Source organism: Myotis brandtii, unplaced genomic scaffold, assembly GCF_000412655.1.
Source record: "Myotis brandtii unplaced genomic scaffold, ASM41265v1 scaffold79, whole genome shotgun sequence".
Classification (NCBI taxonomy): Eukaryota; Metazoa; Chordata; class Mammalia; order Chiroptera; family Vespertilionidae; genus Myotis; species Myotis brandtii.
The window spans coordinates 6,100,606-6,108,352 of NW_005371173.1; the positions used below are offsets into that span (position 1 = coordinate 6,100,606).

A 7,747-nucleotide genomic window follows, 5' to 3' on the forward strand; every position below is an offset into this window, starting at 1 on the left:
CAGCTCTGTCCATTTCTGCCAGGAAAGCATAGCTGTGTGAGTGGAGAAGGAGCAGTGGAGGGAGGGTGGTGGAGGCTGATGGAGCTCCAGCACTGAGTCCAAGTCCATTGTGGAAATGGTTCACAGCTTGCCTATCCAACCCTGGCTGTGCATTATTTAAACAACATATTAAAAAGCAATGACAATGTGCCACGTACTGGGCTGGGTCCTGGAGCTACTTTACATAGGATGATGAGAATCAGCGTCACTTAAAAAGTGACATTTGGCCTGAACCCCAAGTGCCATCTGATCTGAAGCCAGCCGGGAAGAACTGGGGACTGGTGATTCAATTAGAAGGAATCAAGCCTCCAGGCGGGTGAAAAAGGCTTAACTAATAGTGGTTTAACTGTGATATGTGAGCAGAAATAGTTTCACAAAATAATGACCGTGACCCATAATATTTAACTGAAGAAATGTTTCCTCTCTTTGACCTTAAAGTGGGAACTATTTAATCTACTAAATTACAGGCTTGACCAACCTCTAATGGGTATTATCATTTACTCTGTCCACTGGAGAGCATTGATAAGCGGTTGAACATTAGCTATGACCTCTATTTACTACCATGAGTTGAGATTAAATGCCTCTTTGTTACTTCCAGCTTTCCCTAAAATATCATTTAGAATAAATATATTCATTCCACAAATCTTGCTTAAGCACATCTCATATTCAAAGTCTCTGTAGGAGAAACATTGAGGAATAAAACCTCCAGATTCTTTGGAAGCTAGCTGTGGGCAAAAGGCACTTAACCTTGAGAATTTAATGAATTCTACAAGAGGTACAAAATCAGTGCCTGCTGGGATAGAATCCAGGAGGAGCCTAGCTGGGTGGCAATCCTTATTATCTAAGGCAGTGGTTCTCAACCTTCCTAATGCCGCGAACCTTTAATACAGTTTCTCATGTTGTGACCCCCAACCACAAAATTATTTTCATTGCTACTTCATAACTGTAATTTTGCTACTGTTATGAATCGTAATGTAAATATCTGATATGCAGGATGTATTTAGGCGACCCCTGTGAAAGGGTCGTTCAACCCCCAAAGGGGTCGCGACCCACATGTTGAGAACCGCTTGTCTAAGGGTTAGTGGAGGGAGGTTCTGTGAGCTGAGCCAAGAATCTGTATGTCAAAGAACCAGTAAATATCAGTCTAAAAAAATATTACGGATTCTAAAAACTTACTAGTATCTTGTGTATCATAAGTTTTCCAAATTCTTCCTTAGCACTCTCTAAAATTAGATTCCAAGTACCAGGTATGCTCATTTATCTTACCAAACTTCTCCATGAATCAATTTGCAAAAAGAAGTCATAGAGACATTGAGCCTTTTCTGTTTCCAGGTCTCAGAAAAAAATGTAATTTAAAACTTTCAAGGTTACTAAATCACAATCCTTAGAAAGTCTTGTTCTTATACTATGTTTGAAAATTCTGAGGGTTTATATTTCAACACTTTATAGAATTCTTCATTCCAATCTTACATTTCAGAAATGGTAAAACCGAGGTCCAAAGAGTCAATTGGCTTATGCAAAGTTCTAGCCTTCTCAGAAGGCATGTTGGCATATAATAATATAGGTAGGCTTAGAAGTAGTCCTGTTGTCGAGGCTGGCAATAAAGTGAGAGACATAGACATGAAAATGAAGACAGCCCAGCTTCCAGATATGGAAGAAACTCTGCTTAGGTTACTTCTGTGGGCACAGCCCCACATAAACTGGGAACCAGTGATAAACAGGCAAAATAATGGTCCCCAAAGTGGTCCACATCCTAATGCCCAGAATGTCCTCAGATGACATGGCAAAGGGGAATTAAGGTTGTAGATAGAATTAAAGATCCTGAATTATCTGAGTTTGGTCAGATAAGTCTTCCCTGAGCCAGAGATCTCAAGGTGAATAGGACTTAATAAGGTCACCAAGGCCAGGAATAACCATCTAGGCAGTAAAAATAGCATAGGCAGAAGTCCTGAGGCTCACAGAACTTGGAGAGTGCAGGGGATGGAAGAAGACAGTGCAGCTAAAAGGAAGAATAAAAGTCCACCTTTATCTTGGAAGCAATGGCTAGCCATTGAATGACTGCCTCAGCTCAAGTGGAATTTAAAATAATTTATTTTCAGGACACGAATTAACTTGGATCAAATGCATTTTTAAGGAATATTGCAAAATAATCCATATTGCTTTGTTAGGATTTCTCTTAAATCTTGAATTTTGAATAGATGTGGTTTAACAATAAAATTGCTTTCTATAGAAGAATCTGTGGTATACAAATCCAACGTTTTTTAAAAAAAAATTGAAAAAATGCATGGCCATTTGGTTAATTGAGTAAATCTTTAGAAGAATTGAAAAGTAAGCTGGTCTGGACAGAATTTTAATGAAACTGTTCCCATTGGTATCACTGTGAATAAACAGACATGCTGTATCATTCTCCAAGTTCCAAGAGGATTGGTAGCTGATGTTTTCTGGAGATTATAGTATGCTTCCTAAATTCTTTTCTGATTCGCTGATGTGGTCAAAGGATATCTGTGGCAAAATTCCCTGGTACAAGGAATGTACAAAGTGGGCATCTGGGCCCAAATTGTTTTCCTAACCAAACACACACACACACACACACCTAACAATGATTTAACGGCTGAACAGGTCCATTAATGAATGGATTTTATTAAAAGCAATAAAAGTACATGAAAATGACATTGTCCTAGGAAATCCTGTCTATATGCCATCAGTTTCTATGGCAACCAACAAATAGTTAGGCCATGCATCTGATTGTCCAGTGTAATTACTTACGTGTTGGGATGGTTCAATGCTTCTAAACATCACAAAGAAGAACTTGATGAAATCTCTTTAAAACATGAAATACACACACAGACTATCTAAAACTATTTTCCCTTCATGGGATCTAACTTTATCCTTGTAGTGGTTTTGTGTTTTAGCTAAAAAAAAAGGAGCACTTTTCTTTCTTAAGGGTCTCTGATATTAGCCACTTTTGCAGAAACTCAAAAATATTTTCTTGTGCATGAGTTACTTCAGCTGAATGATTACTTTGGTCTAGAAAACTCTAGATACATATTTACACAGTGAAACTCACCTAAAATGTGAAAAGAAAATGTCAAAATACCTATATGGTAGGTCCCTTAACCCTGGCTGCATATTAACATATTTTGGGAGCTTTTAAAAGTAACCTGTGCACATATGGGTTCAGATTGAACCATTTCCAGAGCCCTTTGCTTTATCAGGTAGTGTTGATTTCTTCCCCAACTACATTAAAGCAAAGCTCCTACCAATTTTTAAACAGTCCAATCCTATTAACCTAGACCATCTATTAAGACAGTCCCTTAGAATCATGGTTTTAATAGAAACTTTCAGCAAATTTGATGAATTGTCAAACTCAACTACAGTTCACTCTAATACTGACTTGGTAAGATAGTTTTCTTCCTTGGGGGAAAACAAAAAACTTATGCTAAGGCCAATTCTTAGAAATTCACATTTAATTGGCCTGATACTTATTAAAAACACATATAATTTGTTATTAATCACCTATTTATAGGTACAAATAAATGAAAGCTATAGAAAAATAACTAAGTTGTCAATTTACAGATTGTTTTTATTCATCTCATTTGTCATCTCAGGAGTAGGATATAACTCAGTACCCAGGCTATGAGTTTATTACCTGAAAATTACAAGCAGAAAGTTATAAGAGCCGGAAATAAGAGCAAAAGAATGATTTATGGTTTTATAAATATTTAATTTTAATTAAGTAGGATATGTTCAATTTTTTTATTTTACACATTAAAAAACAAACAAACCTGAAGCCCAGATAGTTTAATTTACTTGCAAAGACAACTGATGAAGCCAGAACTAGAACCTAGTTAATCAGGCCTTCTGTCTTATCTGACTTGACTTGACAGTGATCTAGAGGTATATGCATATTGAATGCTGACTTACTTTGATTTGCAAGGAATTGGAGTGGAAGAGTTTGGGCTGAAATCATGGTGATTGCTTTGCAAATACCACATTAACATAATAAGCAGATTTTGATTTTGCAAGGGGATGAACTTGAATATTTTATCAAATACTAAAAATTGATTATTTAGATTAGTTTAAAGCTCACTTCAGTAATTTCCAACAAGCAAGATTTAACAGCCAATGGATCCCTGCATTGCACTAAGAATCAAGGCAGACACATCATTAATCATTGATCACTGGACATTTCTAGGCAAAAACAGTTCATTTTAATGAATACTAAGATTCCTGTAAGAATGTGACCTCAAGTGACTTGATTACTGAGAGCACTTGTAGGAAAACATTTAAGTCCAATAATTAGCAAAATGGTTCATTGTGTATCTCTGGATATTGATGACTGTTTTACCTTCAATGTAAACAGTGGGCAAGTCTTCACTGATCCTTTTATGGCACCCAGCACCTTCCAAGGATCAATGGAAACATTGGGAAATGAAGTATGCCGGAGACCAATTCTAGCATGACAGCAGGGCTGAATCTGGGAATGGCTGATGTCATTTCCCCAAACCTGAATAGGATACATTAAAATGACTGTTCGGCTGCCAGACAGCTCAGGGCATTTTAATCTACATGTTATTGCCTCCTACTGGCCAAACACCTGAACAGCCGTAGGCTAATTCCCCCATTCTGACAATGCTTGTGTATACCCTTTGATGTGTATATCTCTGCCTTGCCTCAGGACAAATTGTGTTAATAAAAAGCATGGAGTGCTAGGACGAGGAGAACTGAAGACCTTAGAACTTAGATCTTAGCTCTATCAGCTAGGCTCCTCTGACCCCCAATGCCTTTCAAAGTTATGCTTCATCTCTGAACTCCTATTTAATCTACACACAGCCTTCTCCAGATTGCTGAACCCTTCTTAATGCTGGAACAAGAACCCCAGCAGAAGCATTTCTCCCCATCACATTCTGCCATGGTAGGACTCACTGGTGACCTAAACAGCCTGAGCCACTGATCTGCCACTGAACCAGGGCTAAAGAATCTGAACATTGCTCTCGGGGAGACATATTGGTGAAGCAGCAGTGCATCCCTGCTCTCTGAGTCCCGCGATGCCACCCAAGGATGACAAGAAGAAGAAAGATGCTGGAAAGTCAGTCAAGAAAGACTAAGACCCCGTGAACAAGTCAGGGGGCAAGGTCAAAAAGAAGTGGTCCAAAGGCAAAGTTCAGGACAAGCTCAATAACCTGGTCTTGTTTGACAAAGCCACATATGACAAGCTCTGTAAGGAAGTTCCCAACTGCAAGCTTATAACCCCAGCTGTGGTCTCTGAGAGGCTGAAGATTCACAGCTCCTTGGCCAGAGCAGTCCTTCAGGAGCTCCTTAGTAAAGGACTTATTAGTCTCAAAGCACAGAACTCAAGTGATTTACACCAGAAACACCAAAGGTGGGGATGCCCCCGCTGCTGGAGAAGATGCATGAACAACAGATCTCACCGGCTGTATATTTTGAAAAATAAACCTTTATTAAATCAAAAGAAGAAGAAGAAGGAGGAGGAGGAGGAGGAGGAGAAGGAGGAGGAGAAGGAGACGGAGGAGAAGAAGGAGAATCTGAACATTGCTGGAGAAAAAAAATTGCAAAATAAAGTTTGGAAATGATGAAGAGATTAAATTTTTAATCTGGGGAGCAGAAATGAGGAGGTATAAAGAATGAAAGGGCGAGGACTACGCCCTCCATCGCCTGGCCAATCGGCAGGGCCCACAGTCCTCTCTCCTCCCATTACTATAAAACCTCTCTCACCACAGGGCTGCCCCTCTCTCTACCTCTTGCTGCTGTGCCAGTAAGGAGGGTAGGGGAGCCAAGCCCGGGTTTGAATAAAAGACTCTCTGCTTTTGCATCGGACTTGGCTGGCTCCCTGGTGTGGTCTATTGGGGATCTTGAAATCTGGGCATAACAAAGAAAAAGATTATAGGGATTGATTTTTTTTTTTTTTGCATGTGCTTTGTTTACTCCTGAAAACTCTGATTCATTGAAATGGCTAAAGGAAACTCTACAATTAAGAAAGAAATTATTAAAAAGCCAATGATCTTAATATGGTTATTTCCCATGGAGAAATCTCAATATACTAAACTGTGAGTTCCTTGTCATGCACCTAAAAATAATATGATACAATAAAATTGCTTTTCATTTGACTTGTGCATATATTTACACAAGAAAGTCTACAGAAATAATATTCATTTTGACTCAGCCGACAGCATGCACTGAAATCCTGTTCCCTAGAATCTCAACTTCTATGTGCATATGAGATGTTGGATTTAGACTAAGCAGAGAAAATTAAACATTTCTTAATTAAAGAACTCAGAGTCAAGCCTAGAAAAATCCCTAATAGTGAGCAGGTTAGCATTTGAGAAATGCAGTACTTTCTAAATTAACTTGTAGGAGTGACCCTATATGATCAAGTCCAGACTCCTCAGCAGGGTGTGAGGCCCTTTATGATCCAGTCCCACCCACTGGTCTAATCTTGTGATCTGGCCCTGCCCCCTGGTCCAACCTCACCGCCAGCCACTGTGACACCATACCACCTACACTCACCCTCAAGCTATACTCCTGCTGTATATAGCAAAGAGGTTGTTTCCATAGCCCTATGCCTTTTCCACTTCTATTCTTATCTAAAAAGAATAATACTCCTCTCCTTTGATTTGCAGATTTCTTATCTTTCTCCCTAAATCAAAAATTGCTTCTGAATTTTTCCCTGATCTTCCCCTATTGTCTTACTAATTCATTTCCAGAGCTTCCCCTACATCCTTGCATGTGTTTCTATTAAAGCATTCATCCCCAGCCTCTATCACAGTGCCTGGCTCGAAACAAAACCAAAGAATTAGAACTGTGAGTAACAGTTTAGTAACTGTGAGTAACATGTGATTCCTCTAAAGCAGCGGTTCTTAACCTGTGGGTCGCAACCCCTTTGGGAATCAAACGATCCTTTCACAGGGGTCGCCTAAGACCATCGGAAAACATATATAATTACATATTGCTTTTGTGATTAATCACTATGCTTTAATTATGTTCAATTTGTAACAATGAAATTGGGGGTCACCACAACATGAGGAACTGTATTAAGGGGTCGCGGCATTAGGAACGTTGAGAACCACTGCTCTATTATATCAAGAATCTATGCATCATCTATGAGAGTTTATAGCTCTCAGCAAATAGGGAAAGATACAATTGAAGCAATCCTCAATGCCAGGAATGGGGTTGAGGAATGATTACAATTATAGATAAGAAGGATGAAGTGGGCATCATTGAGAAGGTGGTTAGGCCATGTATTTGAAGGAGGTGAGGAAGTAAGGAAGAGCATATCCTAGTACATCGCAGAGTAAATGTGCCTGCCCCAGAGTGAGGCAGGGTGAGGGCAGCACTGGGAACTACTCTAAGGACAATGGCTGTTCCCCTAAGGAAAATGGCCATCTTTGCACAATTTTGAGCAGAGAAATGTGAGATCAGGTTTGTTCATTAGCGATCACTACCGCTGGGTTAGAATAAATGCAGGGGCCAGGATAGAAGCTAGAAGCAGGGTAGAAGATTGTTCTAACAATCCAACTGAGAGCAGGTGACAGCCTTGGAGGCAGAGCAGAGAAGGGGATGGGGTCTGGGAAATTGTGGCTCCAAAAAATTAAAAACAGTCTTAAACATAGATTTTTATTTTCCAAGTAAAAACATCCTTGGGATATGGTCTCAAGAAATTTTCTAGTTCTGACCTAGACAAGCAATT

At 39.4% G+C, this 7,747-nt stretch overlaps 1 pseudogene; it reads left to right on the forward strand.

The window, feature by feature from the left end:
• The first annotated feature begins 5,047 nt into the window (after positions 1-5,047).
• Positions 5,048-5,512, forward strand: LOC102245499 (annotated as a pseudogene).
• The last annotated feature ends 2,235 nt before the right edge of the window (positions 5,513-7,747 follow it).